The sequence below is a fragment of the Equus caballus genome, chromosome 8, assembly GCF_041296265.1.
Source record: "Equus caballus isolate H_3958 breed thoroughbred chromosome 8, TB-T2T, whole genome shotgun sequence".
Classification (NCBI taxonomy): domain Eukaryota; kingdom Metazoa; phylum Chordata; class Mammalia; order Perissodactyla; family Equidae; genus Equus; species Equus caballus.
This window is the reverse complement of record NC_091691.1, coordinates 99,502,674-99,519,307: the sequence shown is the minus strand read 5'-3', so window position 1 is coordinate 99,519,307 and position 16,634 is coordinate 99,502,674. Positions and strand designations below refer to the sequence as shown.

The 16,634-nt window shown below is 48.2% G+C and overlaps 1 protein-coding gene across 13 annotated transcripts in view; it reads left to right on the top strand.

Annotated features, from left to right (window-relative positions):
• Window positions 1–16,634, top strand: part of MBP (myelin basic protein) — a 141,056-nt gene that overhangs the window by 73,626 nt on the left and 50,796 nt on the right. Inside the window, exon 1 of one of the 13 annotated variants that reach the window (XM_070275083.1) lies at window positions 472–774. The gene's annotated coding sequence lies outside the window, so the exon portion shown is untranslated. 13 annotated transcript variants of the gene reach the window in all.

The window sequence follows — 16,634 nt, the reverse complement described above, 5'->3', positions numbered from 1 at the left end:
CTCACCCTGCAGCTCTGTCCCCTCCTGTCGCAAAGACAACCTTTGCAAACTGCTCTGCTCTGTGAAAAATGCCCCCCAAACAGTGCATCCAGAGGCCTGAGCCCTTTACTTGTGAGAAGCCCTGCGCTGTGCAGAAGTGCCCCTGCTTATGCACCAGGTGTGTGTGTGTATGTGTGCGCGCGTGTGTGCAGAAGTGCATGTGTGGGTGGGTGTGTGCACATGCATTGGCTGTTTGCATGCACGCACATGTGTGTAAATGTTGTTCCAACTGACAAAATATCTCTGCAACTCTGAGAGTTGCCTTTGTTCTTTGAAATTATGAGCTGCCAAGACCACTTTCGTTCCAGTGTTTTCACAAAAACGACTGTCGTAGGTACAGTGTGTAATTGTTGCTCTCGTCGGTCTCACGTGTTCAGTGTAAACCCCACGCGATGGTGGACCCCTGGCCCAGGCCGCCCGCCGTGGGAGAGCACAGCAGACTGACGCGGGCCTCTGAGGGGGACTGCTGCACCCGCCAAGCCCTCAGCATCCCGCACCCGCTCTTCGGGCGGCCCCTGAGAGAGCGCCGCCCTGCGGGACGCCCCAGTGGCCCCGAGGGGCGGGGACGGGGCGCAGCAGGCGCCAGCTCCAGGCTCCTTGCAGACACCTGTCCTCCTCTTGGTCCTTGAGGCCCCGCGACCGTGTCCCCAGGGAAGCTGGGGCTGGCGGCTTCGTCCGGGCCTTCCAAATCTAGAAGGAGACCAGGCATTCCCCTCGCACGTTCCCAGGAGAGAGGTGAGGGGGCTTCTCCAAGTGGGCTAGGACTCTCCCACGTTCCCGCTCCTCCTCCGCGCCTGCGCAGGCGCAGTCAGCTCAGGAGGGAGGGTCGCAGCGCGGGGGAAGGAGGCTGCATGCGGGCAGAGAGGGGTCTGTGCGCGGGGGAGGAGCCGGCGGTCAGAAGCTGGAGGCCCGTGTTTGCTGGGTTGGCAGAGCCGGTCCCCTTGGGAGCCACGAGTTCCAAGGTGAGGATGAGTCTGATGTGGTCCAGCGGAGGTTCATTCCAGGAGGGAGTGACGCTCCCAGCGCGCCCGAGCTGGCTGGGCACCAGTCAGGGCCGGCGCTGGCAGAGCGGACTCGCAGGCGCTGGCTTTCCTGGGCGCTTAACCCCTGTTCCTGGCCTCCAAAGTAAGATGTGCGGCTGAGAGTCACTTGAGGCCAGCAGAGCCACAATAGGTCAACTGAACGGGTCCCAGAACAAAGAGGGAATACAGAGCTCACAATGGCACAGATCACAGCTGCAGTGGGCTTGGCCAGTGGGCACAACGTGTCCCAGCCTGAGACCCGGGCCCCTCTCCGTGGACCCCTTCGCCTCACTCACTGACACTCTCGTGATGAAGGAGCCTGTTGGGTCCTGGGTCCCCAAATTGAAAGCACACATGTTAGGCTTCCCTCAGGAGAAGCTGCTCCTTATTTGCACCCGCCCGCCTGAGTTTGTAACGTGGCCTTGGGAGCTGCAGTGTGGGCTGTGGGACTGTCTTCTCCAGATTCCCCCGCCACCAAAGCTCATCCAGGGGACTGGGGCCAACAGGAGGACACTGCCTCCTAGAGGGGACACTCCCTCCTCCAGGAGACGCTCCCCAGGAGAGCAGGGCATTTGCACACCCCTCCTGGCTAATTCCTCCTCCTCCTCCAGCAGCAGTTCAGGAGTTGGCCAGAACCCGGCTTTTCTACTTATTCCAAAGAGTGGGGGGCTGCCCCCGTTTCTCTGCTGAATCCTTCAGGGGCCTGGTCTCCCTCACTTCCACCATGAACGTTAGTATCAATGCTTTCTAAACTGAAGAAAGGAAGTCTCTGTAGTGGTGGGTGGGTTTTTTAAATAGACGACGATGTGCACTGTGTTAGCAGATTTAGTTTGATCATTAGAGAGGTAAAAGGCAATTTAGAGATGTGCCTACCACTCGCCAGCAAGTGAAATCTAGGTAAATGGATGTAACTGAGGGGCGTTAAAATTGGAATGTTTCTCTAGGTAGATGTTTTGCATCCGGGCTCATCCTAACTTCAAGGCTACAATACAACCGTTTTTCAAATTATATAAAATTTACGTGAGAAGAGACTCCTTCTACCCTTCCCCCTCTCTCCCTAACAGCAAGGACCCTATCTGGATAGTTGATTTTTACATGTTGTTTTATTTGAAAATTTACCTCTAGCTGAAACTTTTTTATTTAAATTGCTTCAAAAAATTGAAGGAATTTAATGTTCCAGTTCTTTTTTCTGAAATCTTTGTTAAGAACCAAAGACACTGGGGACAAATGTTATAACCAGTGGTCTCCGAAACTGGAAGTTGACACTGCATTAAAATGTGATTTGCCACAGATGGAGGGACGAGGGCGCTGGGAGATGTCCCTTGTAGTAATGAGACAGCGCTCCACAATGTTAACGCAATGACTGCTCCGACGGCGCTTTGTGATCGCGGGGGATCTGAGCGAAAGTTTTCTCCCCCTTTCTGAGAGCAAGTGCAGCTCCAATCACAGAGACACGGAACTGGACACGCACCCTCCCACGGGACTCACTCCTGCAAACTTTCAAACACTCACATATTCACACACACGTGCTCACGTGTACACACTCACAGTCATTCATGTACATACACACTTTCTCACACTCACACTTACATGCACCCACACACACAGGAAGGGAGGGAGGAAAGGAGGAAGAGGCTGTACCACCCCCAGCCCCTTGCTGGGTCTCAGCCCAGCGTCACCGTGCACTGCAGGGACGGATGCCCGTGGCTGGCCTTGCTGCTCATCTGCAGGCACGGCCGGTGGGAGCCATGGGGAGGGCTCGCCTTCATTTGTAAGCAAGGAAGGTTGCCTACAGCTGCGGCCAGCTGAGGGTTGCCAATAGAACCCTTCCTCATGGTGTCCCTGTGGGCAGTTGTTTGTGGTAACCAGACGGAGGTCTTTGATAATTTCAGGAAGATCAAAAGGATGGGTGTCTTCCAAGTTTGCTTAGCGGAGCATAGATAGCATGGTGACTTTGTGTAAAATGACTGGGAGGAACCCTGCATGCAGGACTCAGGGTTCCACTGAGCGCCTCCCTCTGGAGCAGCAGGTTCCGGTCCTGGCTATGCTGGTACCTGGGAGTCTGCCTCATTGTTTCCAGTCCTCAAAGTCATTCTTACTCACTGTTGTCAAAACTGAAGTAAAGAAATAAATACCTGAGAGCATGTGGGGGTGGGACGCTAGGCTGGGGGGAGGAAGCAAGAGAGAGGGAGAGAGAGAGAGCAGAAAGAGAAAGAGAAGAGAAAGAGAACATCCTGTGAGCTTCACAGGTCCAGGGAGGGAGGAGTCGGGTGGACCCTGTGAGCCCTGGGGCTGAGATCGGGGGGAGTGACAGTCCTGCCTACAGTGAGCGTCAGGGTCGCCTCAGAAATGTGTGAAAGTAAGAGGTGGGGAATGATTCTGGGAGAGTGTGGCCGTGCTCGTGTGCCTTAGGTTTCAATAAATGTTCTCTTCAAGGTTCTGATGCTTGGGATGATCACTGTCCTCTGACTCACTCGTAGAGAGACAGCCTTTTGAAATGCTGTACAAAATTGGCATAAATCTCTCACAGGTCAGCACTTCTAAGCCTTTCAATTTCAAATAGAGCCTTTTTTTTCGGTAGAACCTGTGGGGTCTATATACAGCTTGGTCCCGGTCTGCAAGAAAGAGCCCCTCCGTGAGCCCAGAGCTAACGCTGTGGCAGGCTGCGGGCTTCCACAAAGCTGAAAGCGGGGAGAAAGTATGTAATTTGACGTTTAAAATATAAACAGAATGCTGTTTTTGTGTTTCAGAACTCTAGTTTGTCTTCAAAATTATAAAATAATATTTACAGTTTTTAAATCTTTTTCATTTTTGCAACTGCTGCTCTCTTCAGCGAGAAGCGCGGGCCAGGAGAGCAGTTTTCTTTGCCAGATGTGTCGCAATGAATCAGTAACTCACAAGTTTGGAAATGTTTGCATGGAACAATAATGGTTTTAAGACATGTAATTTCTTGAACTCAAGATGATCAACAACATGGGGATAGTGTTGTTCAAGGAAAACCTCTCAGTTTTGTTTTTTTCTGTTTGTTATACTGTCAAGAACATCAATAATGATGAACTCCGTACTTAGCAAAAGTTAAAACAGTACTTGTTCCCATAGCTACAGCAGCGGGCGTGGTTTGGGGAGTTTAAAATGGCCATTAGTTACTCAATGATGAGTACTTCTGAAACGTCTCCCTAGGACCCAAAATACTACCCGGACAGGCAGGATTGCGTGACAGCAGTTAATCTTTTCCTAATAGTCAGGGAATCTGAGGGCTGGCATGCTTGAATGGGCAAAATAGTCCTTGCATACCAGTTGGGCTTCACTTCCAGGTCCCCTCTGAGCCACCTCACATAGCTTCTGACTCTAAACTTGCAGGAACTTTTGAACACAGATTGTCTTATTATTCTGAAATAAGAATTACTCATTACACAAATGCGTACTGAGCAGTTTCCATGCACCAGGCATCGTCTCGGTGCAGGGGTCCAGCAGTGAACAGGACAGAAGAAAATCGCTGCCCTCGTGGAGATTACCTCCAACCTGGGTTCAAATCCTGACTCTGCCGCCTAGTAAATGTGTGTTTTGTTAATTGTTTTGACCTCTTTGAGCCTGTAAAATGGAGATTATAATACCCACACTGCAGCCACTTAGGGGGGATAAAGTCGATGCCAGTAAAAGCCTAACGCCATAGTCTCATAATGATAAAACCTCCTCCCCTTTCCTTCTTTTCCCGATCTGCACGGCGTCTTTTTGCTCCATCTCCACCTCCTTAACCATGAACAGTTTCTTAGGATTTGATCGGTCTTTTCTTTACCACTCTGGAATCCCCAGCACTCTGCTAAGGCGAAAGCACGAGGCCTCTGCCAAGGGAATGATATTACGAAACTGGGGAGCAGATAGTGCAACTTTTCCTGAGCTTCTTGCCAAGGGAGAATGGAGATTATAATACGTACAATGCAGCCACGTAGAGGCTGAAATTGATGGTTCGTGTATTTCTTACTGGCGTTGCTTAGTGGTCACGTTTTAGAGACTATTGGATTTCTAGCTTTTCAGGATATGGTTTTTGTTATTACCATAACTGTAGTTTTTGCACAGAGTTCCCCCTGAAGAATAGTAACTCTAATTCCTTTAATGCATAACACATGCCTTATTCATTGACATGTTCTGATAGATGCTCAATCATCACTTAATACACTGGCATTTGGCATTAAATAAAGTATCTGCTTCTCCCAATTGCCTTAAAGATAGGACTGAGCACATCCCTGTCATCTTCTGATTTCTTTTCTGTTTTGCTGAAAAGTTCTATTGAAGCCACAAAACAGTAGAATGAAGACTTCCTTAATTGCCTTTATGTTTTTAACAGTTTTACTGAGATGTAAGTTACATAAGCATATAGTTCATCTGTTTTTAATGCACAAATTAATGGGTTTGGGTGCATTCTCAGAGCTGTGCAACGCTCACCGTAATCTAATTTTAGAAGGTTGTTGTTACCGCAGCAGGAAAACTTGTAGCACTGGCAGTCCTCCTTCTGCATCTCCTGCACACCTCCAGCCCTGGCAAGCACCAGCTCCTTTCTGTCTGTGGCTTTGCTGACCTGACACGTCACGTGCAGCCTTTTGTAACTGGCTTGCTTCATTAGCACTGTGTTTGCAAGGTGCATCCGTGTGGTAGGAGGTGTCGGAACTTCCTTCCTCTTTTCGGATTGTCCATGTTTGTTTATCCACATCAGCTGATGGACGTGTTGCTTCCACGTCCTGGCTGTTGTGAATCGTGCTGCCAGGAGCCTTGGCATTCAGGGTTTTGGTGGGCCCAGGTGTTCAATTCTCTTGGGCAGACGCCTACCCCTGGGGGCTTTATTTTGTCTGTATGTTGGGCTCCAGAGGGCAGGGCTGTTTGCTTAGACTTTTGTTTTTAGGTCTGTCATTTGCATTTGGGTGTTTATTAAACACCCTTCCCCAGAGATAAAACCCATCTTAGCGTCTGGTTCACTTAATCCATGACGATGTCAGGCTTGTAGGCAGCTAAGGAATGGGGAGATGCTTGATATGTCTTGGCAGCTGAGATTTCTTTCCCTGCCTCTGCAAATTGTTATAGTCATTGGATGATCACTGAAACCTGAGAGTCCGCTTACCCACCTGTAAATTGAATTTTGCTAAGCTGGTCCTTCCCTACCCTAAAAGAAACCTCTCCCTCCCGTCTTCCAGGTGCTGCCTCTCCTGTCTTGAGGAAGGGTGGGGAGAGTAGGGAGAGGACCCCAATTTGGGAGATACTGCGGACCAAGACTCAGTGGTCATCGAAAGTTTCAGGGGACTGTGATCTGTCCCGGCCCCCACCTCCAGCCTCCCCGAGGCACATTTGAGAGGGTGGCTGCCCCGGCTCCTGCTGTAGGGAGCACTTGGAGCCCTCGGACGCAGTGGTTTGACGGGCTGACCCTCACCAATCTCTAGCCACTGCTGGAGAAACCAGGCCAGCACATGCCCCTCTGCCCCCACCCGAATCTTTTCCTCCCCACGAGTACACAATGCTGTGGTTACTCTGGCTCATGGAGGCCAGTTGTCTGCATCTCACAATGTACTTAAGGTGGGGGAGACAAGCGGGCGGCTGGTTTGGAGCACTAACGAAATTGGGATTTTGCTTACACAGAAGTAAGTTTCTGTCTCTGTGAATGTTCCAAAGTAGCCGCTATGACGGCCTCACTAGTAACCGTCTCTGACTCTCCCAGCACATGAAGTGACTGTGGGTTCAGGTTACCACTAAATGAAGCAGTGTCATACGTAAGAGAGACACAGACAAAAATTCCTATCTTTAGTTAACTTGCAATTCGGTCCAACAATTTGAGTGTATAGATTATTAAGTGTTTTGTGCATTCGGTTAATAGTTTACGTTACTGAAATGCTCACCCTCCTGGTGTTTCCATAACACAGATGTCAGATTTGTTCACCAGCTTGCCGCTGTGCCGTGCCTCAACTTTGCAGCTGAGTCTTCAGCCGGTGCCTTAGTGCCACCAGCGAGCCCTTGACAGCGCGTGCCGGGAAGCGCTCCCTCAGAGCAGGGCGGGAGGCCCGTCGGTTCCTCAGAGCCGGTGCAGGGCTGTAGGAGATGGGGACTGGGGAGCTGCTACTGCTGTCGTTTAAGCAATTGCACTGTTAATTAGCGCTTTTTCTAATAGAAAGAAAACGAGATTAAATTCGTGATCGTAATATTTTAATTCTGAAAGTGGCGTTGCTACAGCAGATGGAAGTCACTGAGTGATGTGCGCTTTCGTGATTGTCCATTTATTTCTGTGATCCCAGCCCTCCTGGCCGACATCCTTAACCTGGAGTGGTTTTCGGGATTTACTTCGGAGGTCGGTGGTGGTGGTGGAGGCCTTTCCATTAGGAAGTCTGTCGTGTAAATGTCCCTGCTGGGCAGGGCGCTGTCCTCAGGTCTCACTGATCCGCTTTGCTCAGGCACTGCTGGAACCAATCCATTAATCCCGTAATCAGTTCTGCATTGTCGGGTGGGCTGTAATGTTTACGTGGAGATGGGAGAGGCCGCAGAGCCCTCTGTCCCATTGCTGCTCTGTTTCCCACTGTCATCCATTTTCTCCAGCCGATGTGACAGTTCCTCTTCTAATGGGAGAGCATAAGCAGATTAACTCTGGACCCATGAGCTGATTGCCTAGAAAAGCAAGCTTCGGTCACAGTATATCAAGATTGTAGTCATCCGTTTATCAGTGCATCTGCATGGATATTGTTGCAAAGGGCAGTCTTTAATCACACATACACACACACACACACACACACACACACACACACACGAAACCCACCACCATCCTAACGACTCTTGTTAAGGGAACAGACATTTCTATTTCCCAGAAGTAAATTTATTTAAACAGAAAAACTGACTCTTTTTTAACAAAGAAAAAGTCTTTTCTAAGAGTCTTCTCCTCTTCTAAGTTGAGTTTAATTTGATTTTAAACGTTCCAGATCTGATATTGTCTGTTCAGACAGCAGCGATGCCTGGGTGCCCTAAGATATAGACGTGGGCCCCTCCATCGGGTGCTGAAGGCTGAGGGGGTGGACGGCAGGCCAGCGATGGGGAGGCTGAGTGTGGCGAGGCCGCCGGAGAGGCGCTCCCCAAGGACTGGTTCAGAGCAGGGGCACAGCTGTGTGAGAAGGATCCAGAAGGTCTCGGGGAAGGCGGCCTCTGAGCTGACCTTCGAGTGCCGGGCAGTGTGTCAGTTAGCTGTGACCTGGCAGAGGAGACTGGAGACAGGGCGGAGGGCGGCCGACCCGCTGGGTTGGACACCGTGCTCAAAGGGCAGGGTGGCAGCGGGGCAGGTGGATCTGCCACTACGAGAGCAGTTCAGAGTTTGGACTCAATTCTAGGAGTTTGGTCCTTGACCCATCAGCAGTGGGGGAACGCCCAGCGTCCTGAGCACTGTGCTGATGGGGCATCTGTACCAGCAGAATCTGAGAGGACAGACCTTGGGGGCAGGAGGCACGGTGGCCACATATCCAACATGAGGCTGCAGAGCTGCTGGCCAAGGCAGTGGTCCTGCTGGCACAGCAGGGTCAGTCCTCAGCTCCTCACATTTGCCTTTCCAAACATTTCCCCGTGGCTCGGCCAGGCCCATGATGCTCTCGGACGCACAGAACCACCTCCCGGGCCTTTTCCACCTCACAGTGCTGCATTCCCCAGCTGCCCGCTCCTGTCAGTCTACATATCATCGGCCCTGGCTCAGCATGGTTCTGGGTCCTGCAGCATCCACAGGGGCACAGGGAATAGGCTCCTTGTCCCGCGGCCATCACGAGCAGATAATCAAGGTTAGCACAGGAAAGGCTTCAGTCACCTCGACGGCAAACTGGGTAGCTTAGTAGGTACAGTCAGCATTTAAAGATCTGCCCAGCTGCCAGCATCCAGGGAGCGGATTCGCATCCTGAAGGAGGGTGGGATTTGAACAGCCACCAGCGAGGAGGAGAAGAGCAGCAGAGTCAAAGATTCAGAGCCAGGGATGCGCATGATGTGAGCGGGAGGCGAAGGCTGTAGCAGGAGCCGGGGTCACAGAAGGTCAGGTAGCATCACCAGGACAAGATGCGGGAGGCCTTGAAAGCTGAGCAGGATGCCGTGTGAGCTTCCTGCCCTTAATGCTGGGGCATTTGGGTAGCCTATGTTCAAATGGTGTTTTAGACAGATAAGGCTCAATCAGCTTTCCTGTGTTCTGCATCCCTTCTCGCTCGACTCTGGGTCCATGTGGAAAGCATGCGGACAAACTAATACCCCTCTCATCCCAACGCCAGGCAATCGTGCAGTCCATTACAATGCACAGAATATCCAAGGAGATTAAAAGTGCAGTGCCTAATAAACCACTACCTAAGGATTTCATGCCCTACATTTGGACATTTGTAGAGATTCAGACCAAGAGGGACTTCGCAGCCCCCTTCAGCCCTGCTGTGAGTGATGCTGGCCCAAGGTGATCACAGCTGCCCAAGGCAGTGACCCCAACCTGGTACCCAGGGAGCCTGCTGCAGCATCCAACAGGTTCCATTGTGCAGCTGCATTCTTGAGATACTCAGGAACCCCTACCCAAGACTTGTAGGAAATGACGCCAAATTGCCTCTGTGATAAAAATTTTAAAATGTTACAGTGAAATTCAAGGGGATCAATTTTTCTTCAGTTTTGGAGAACTTTATAATACACACACCTACATATGACTGAAAGGACAGACCTTGGGGGCAGGAGGCACGATGGCCACATATCCAACATGAGGCTGCAGAGCTGCTGGCCAAGGCAGTGGTCCTTGTTTTCATGACGTGGAAATGTTGACTTTCTGCTTACGATAATTTCCTTATGAAATTCTCATTTTATTCAAGGTTCATGCAACAAAACATAAAGATAGGTTATTATAAGTGCCCATTGTGATTGTTAGAATTTTCATAAATAAATCTTTAATAGTATCTCCCTCCACTAGATAAGTAGGTAGAGAATATTTTCAATGTCTTCAGTCGGTTAGCCTAAAAATTTAAATGGTGTCTGATTATATGATCATGATAAATTGTCTTGAAATCATTTACAAAAAGAAAATAAACAAACCAAGAAAACCTTATAAGATATTAATATGCACTTTACTGAAACCATATATATCTAGAAATAGTTAAAGCAGCAGATAAATTAAAGACAATTTACTTGAAACCATTATTATAAATGGTATCTTGGAATGTCTTATTTATTCCTATTTACCTAATTGTTACATCACCTCTTCTTAATCTGAAAAATCAAGTTTTATTGCCTGCGTTATTTGAAAGTATTTCACCGAATATCTCTTAACCTGAAGAGTTTTCAAGTTATTTTTATCCTTAAAAAAATAACTGTAGCTAACACGAGCTGGTACCGGGCTGGCACTGCGTGGGCACTTCCTCGGTGCTGGAGCACAGCTCTGAAAAGCAGACATTGTGTAAGAGCCCCATCTCCACTGCCAGACATTTGACACCATTGTTCCTGCGGCGTGAAGGGACAGAAAGTGCTGCAGTACACATCCACAACTGTCCCTAAGAAAAGATCTAAAAATAACTCTCTCCTTTACTAAAACGCCCAATAGTAAGGGTATCGATTATTTTTTGCATTGTACCCCATGGATTATTCCTGTCCTGTAAAAGAGAGTAAATATAAAAGGCTACCGTTTCTGACTAGTGCCTCCACGTAACACATGATAAAAGTGTTCTCTGAATACTTACAAAATAGCATAAATGTTTTTAGGAGTATGATAGTTAAACTTGATACTATGTTTTGGCGTAGAGAAGGGATGCCAATCAAAATGAGTTACACCGTGGACTCTCACTCCCTCTTCATTTAGTGACAGCAAACGCCACAGCAAAGCAATCTGACACCAAGCTTCAGATCTTTCTAGAAGACTGAGGGCACGGTTCCTAGAACATGTGCCTTTGGTTGAGAGGATAAGAAGGCATACCACTTTCTGCACACCTACCTCCCTATCCTTTCTTTCATTTGGAACAATTGTGGGTAAATGTTGGATATTCATGCATTCAACAAGCAAAAATTCCAGAAAGGTCATAGAAAGTGATAGTCATTTACATTTTATTGTGAACCAGCTCCAGTTTGTCTTTATAGTGAAAAGCTCCAGGTTTGACTTTTTATAGTGCTGTGATTGCTAGAAATTTCATATCCTCTTACTGGTTTCAAATAGATAATGTAAGGTCTGTTGCACTAATCTCTTTGGTTTTCTGCAAGCCTTCGATTGGTATTTCTTCCAAAATAAGCAATCTTATATCATCTTGATTATGTAGCAAACAAACTTCATAATAGAAAGGGAATAAAAAAGAAGGATAATATGAGAAAATTCTAGCATTTGTTTCTTAAAGATGTACAGGAGATATGTGAAGGGTGGGGTAGATACATATTCATCTTTGTAACTGGGGTTTTATCATTTATATGTGATTTCATAGAAATAAATAAGTTGCTCAATGATCAGAGCAATTGACCTGTTCTAAGGACAGTGAAAGCAAGTGCGAGAACAGTTTGTACAAATGCAGACAAACCATGCGAGCATTGCATTCTCTTAACTCAGACCTTCTGTTTATGAGAGTGTCACAGCAAAGACCTTTGTTCTCGTGACAGTAAGGGTGCTGCAGATCCACCTCCGAGTTTCCTTCTGGTCCTTTCCCCTCTAGCTTCTCAGTGATAAATAATCACTAATCCTTTTCTTCCTTCCCTCTATTTATTCACAGCCCCTACCCGATTTAAGCATTTCTTTGTCTAAGAAGCAGCTTTCATCACTACCCAGTCCAGTTAGATTAGGTCATGCCGTTTACTTTATTTACTTGCCCTTCTGAGTTTGGGTTATTGTCCTGCATCCCCTGGGTCCCTGTGGAGGTTCTTGAGTGGCCCTGGGGTACGTGTTAAATATAAACTATCCCAGAGGGCTGACTTCCTTTTGGCAAGCATATACATTCATCTTTTTGTTTTAAAATAATTGTCGTCAATTTCATTCATGAAATTAAAAACAAATACATTTTTGAAGACCGCCTTACATGTCAAGCCACAAAGCTTCAACAGTGCAAATAATATCTTACCATAGCTTCTTGCACTCTGGGTGCAAAAAAGGAGTTAAGTAAATTCTTGCACTCTAAGCTGACAAAAATCAGACCGCTCCTGAGGGTGTGTTGCATAACTATCGGTTCTGTGTCCTCTGAAGGCTGCACTGACTAATTACTCCTGTTCTTAGAGCTTAAAATTACATTAGAGATCACAGAGGTCAACAAACTTTTCCTGTAAAAGGGAAGATAGTAAATAGTTTAGGCTTTGCAGACTGTACAGTCTCTGTCATGCTTACTCAGCTCTGCCTTTGGAGCGTGGAAGCAGCCATAGAGAATTTGTCAGCAAATGAGCATGGCTGTGTTCCAAACAAATTTTATTTATGGACACTGAAATTTGAATTTCAGATACTTTCCATATGTCATGAAATACTATTTTCTTCTCTTTTAATTATTTAAGAAGATAAAAAACATTCTTAGCTTGCGGGCTGTGCAAAAACAAGAAATGAGCCAGATTTGGTTGCAGGCATAGTTTCCTGACACCTTTTGCATCATTGATGATGCGAATGCCCTGCCAACCAGTGAAATCGTGTTGATTTCTGCTCAGTACAGAATATAAAGGGAAAACTCTGCCTATAAGCCATCATAAAATTTCTTGTACTTTAAAAATGTTACATGAAAAGCTAACAGCAGCACACATCATATGAGTTCACTAATGAATAATTCCTTCATTAAGCAAGTAATATATATATATGTGTGTGCATGTGTGTGTCTGTCATACGTGAACACACATGCTCACATACACACGTATATGTGCATCCAGGCATAGCAACTACTCCATGCCAAGCCCTGGGGAGGTGCTGGGAGTGGTGGGGAGAGTAGAACAGACATAGTCACAGACCTAGGAGCTTTCGTTTGTCCAATTCCCAGGACCAGTGATGGATGGTAGGAAAAAATGCACAACATGGTACCAGAAAGCTTAGGTCTACGTCTCTACTCCCTGTGTGCTGTGGATGTACCTCTGAGCCTGACTCCCTCATATGTAAAATTGGGTCCGTGGTGTGTGCTCTTTGTGCATCATGAGACCAAGTATGAAGATGCGACAGAAAGTTCTTCATCAGCTTTAAATCCCCAGTCGTGTCCATTCTTGGAGTGGCTGCCTCTCTTGTGCTTCTCAGTTCTTATTTCGGAACGTGCCCCTAGGTTCTGTTATTTGCTAACATGTTTCTTTTCCTTTCAACTGAGTTAGTGTTCCCAGTTCCTTTAATCTAAGATTTCAGGCACAAACTCTTAATTTCTATGCAGCTAAGGTGCAGATTTGATTAATCCTTCATATAGTGACGCCTTGGGTGATTCACTGAACTGCCTTATAACGAGTCATAACCGAGTTGACTTATGGACCCCCGGTGCCAACTGAAGCCGTTATTTACAAGAACTGTTTTTAACACGGACTTTGCGTGCTGTCTCAGTGGAGGATGATACCCATTACCTTATGACTCCCTACTAGGACTTTGAGTTAGCATAGGAATAACCTGCAAATGCAGCAGTGTGATTTATTTCAAAAGCATGTATTTCCGTATAATTGGTTGACATGCCCCGACTCAGGGGCCAGTGTGGAGGCCTGTCACCCCCCATCTCTGTGTATGGTCACTCCCCATCTGTCACCAGTGCCTCTTCTCACTGAGCATTCCCTCAGTTACTATGGAAGCCCACGGGACTGATAACCAACTTAGTTTGAGGACAAGGACAGAATGAGTAAGAATTTGGCATCTGAGAAGGCAAAAGAAGCCTGGACACAGATTTAGGAAAGCATTTCACAGACTGTGCTCATTAGAACCTATTCTTAGGGTGTTGATAAGTATCCAGTGAAGATATACGTCCGTGGCAGATAAATTTGGAGATGCTGTGTCCTAGACTGTGCATGGTAAAGCCTCTGAAATGTCCTAAAATACAGAAATATTCCCCAGTGATTTAACCACAGAGCAGTATTTTTTGAAGGGCAGCTTTAACATCATGAAGTACAACATGCAGTGTTTTAGGAAACAATTGGGGAAAAGCTGATAGAGACGCCTGAAAATGTGATGTCCTGGGGTCCTGGGAGCAAGTGGCGGAGAAGAGGAGCTGAAGTGCCCAGGAGCCCACGCTGGAGATGGAGAGGGAGGGGCCAGAAGGCCTGAAGCAGACCAGCCCGTGCCACAGAGGGGTCTTCTTCAAAGGCTTCGGGGGCAGTGAGGGGTGTAGGATGCCGACGAAGCGAGTCCCTTGGATGTGACTGTCATTAGAAGAGACTTCCCATTGTCTCTCCCTCTTGTCATTGTCTCAGCATTGCCAGTGAAGGGGGTCAGATTGCAGGGACTGACCACCATGAATAAGGGGTGAGGATGTTGAGACAGCAAGTCCCGAGTATTCTTAGAACTGTGAGTAGGGGGTGAGATTGCCAAGGCACTCCGTTCGCTCCCTGTGGCTGCCGTAACACGTTAACCAAAACTGGGTTCTGATGTCACTAGGGTTCTGATGTCACTGGATTCTGATGTCACTGGGGTTCTCAGGTTCACTGTGGTGGAGGATAACCAGGGTTTCATTCCGTGAAAGCCATTCCCTCCGTGAAGATGATGAATCAGGAAACATACAAAGACCCTGGACGAATCAGGAAGACCATGGGGAAGATGACCAGGACAACTGCCACTCTATGGCCCTGAAGCCTGGTGACGCTTCTGAAAACTCCTTCTGTCTGGGCTTCCTGCGCCACCCCCTCACCCTGCCCGGAGACTTCTGTGTAATTGATCTGGGGGCCAGGGCATTGAGAGGCTGTGAAAGCGCCCCAATTACTATCATGTGCAGCCAAGCCTGAGTCACTGTTAACGCTCCCCGTGGGCTTCCTTCATCTCGCAGACACTCACGGAGTACACGCTACACGCTGGAGCAGTGGTTCTCAAACCTGAGGTGCTCCGCGATCAGACTTCCCTGAGGGCCTGTTAACACCCAGACCACTGGGCTCACCCCAAAGTTTCTAGTCAGTGGGTTGTCACCACACATTCAACATCTTAAAGCAAAACCCATCTATGAGCTTCTGGTTCTGTGGGTCGGAAGTCCAGGCGGGCTCAATGGGGTTCTCCGCTCAGGGTCACAGGGGCTGACATCAATCTGTCAGCCGGGCCGGCACTCAGCTGGAGGCTTGGGGAAATCCACTTCCAGGCTCATGTGGGCTGCTGGCAGAATTCAGGTCTGTGTAGCCATAGGGGTGGGGTCCCTGTTTCCTTGCTGGCTGTCAGCCAGGTCACTCTCAGTGACTAGAGACCGCTCTCTGCATCCTGCACACCGTCCTTCCATCTCTACAGCCAACAAGGTACTTCCCATCCTTCTCGTGCTCGGATGAACGTCTCTCTGACCCCCGCTTCTGCTACCAGCTGGAGAAAACTCCCTGCCTTCAAAAGGCTCCCCTGGTTGAATTAACCATCCCCAGGGATCTCCCTCTTGCCACATGACATAGCAAAATCACAAGGGAGACCTCGTCATATTCACAGTTTCCACACTCTCAGAGAGAGGGGATTAGACAAGGGTGAGGATTATCGGGGGCCATTCTTAGAATTCTGTTTACACAAGGCACAAAGTGAATATTACATGGATAGGTGGAAGGACGGATGGACGGAGGGGTGGGTGGGTGGATGCATGGTCAGATGGATGGAAGATATATAGGATCTTACTCCTGTAAGCAGAGTATTCCCAGCCTATTTTTATAAATATAATGATAGCAACAGTGACGAAAACCATCACTGAGTGTTCTCTGTGCACCAGTGCCGAGAACACTTATTAAGTACACCTCAGTGCTCGTCAGAACAATGCCGCGAGGGCGCTCCTACTGTTCACTCAGTTTTGCAGATGAGGCACCCAAGGCTTAAAGACTAAATGGCTTGCTCAGGGTCACATAGTAGGGGTAGAACCAAGAATCAAGTCAGCTGGGTTCAACTCCAGCAGAACTTCGGTCTTGCAGTCCAAACTCAGTTTCATTCCACCAGCACTCACTGAGCGCCCACTGTGTAAAACAGACCGAGAGGTAGGAATACCATTTTTTAACTTATTTACTCCCCACTGTCAAGCACTTCACAGTGGAATCCACGATTCCCTTTCCCGGGGGAAGTCTTGCAGCGTCTCTGGGTCTGTTCATTGTCCGTACAAAGTTACTGTGAGCATCGCCCAAGGTTGCACACGGAACAGAAGCTCTGTGAATCCTGGGCGTTTTTTTCAATCTCGTTATCTTTACACCAACTGTGTTTGGGAAGCTGGGCATGTGGCCCATCATCGCCTTTGTGCGATGGATAAATCAGGCGCAGACTCCCAGTGGAGCGCCCAGCCCCACCCTACCCGATGCTTGCTGTCCCATGACCCATCCCTGCCGTGGGAGGGTTCAAGGGTCAGCTATTTCGAGCATATAAACACTATATGTTCTGCGTACACAAAGGAGGCATTCGTGTGAGATGGGTGGGTTGATAAGATTCGTTTGTGGAAAAGTTTTACAGCAATCTCCACGGGGAGCCTGGCGGGTGGCCACGTGCCTCTC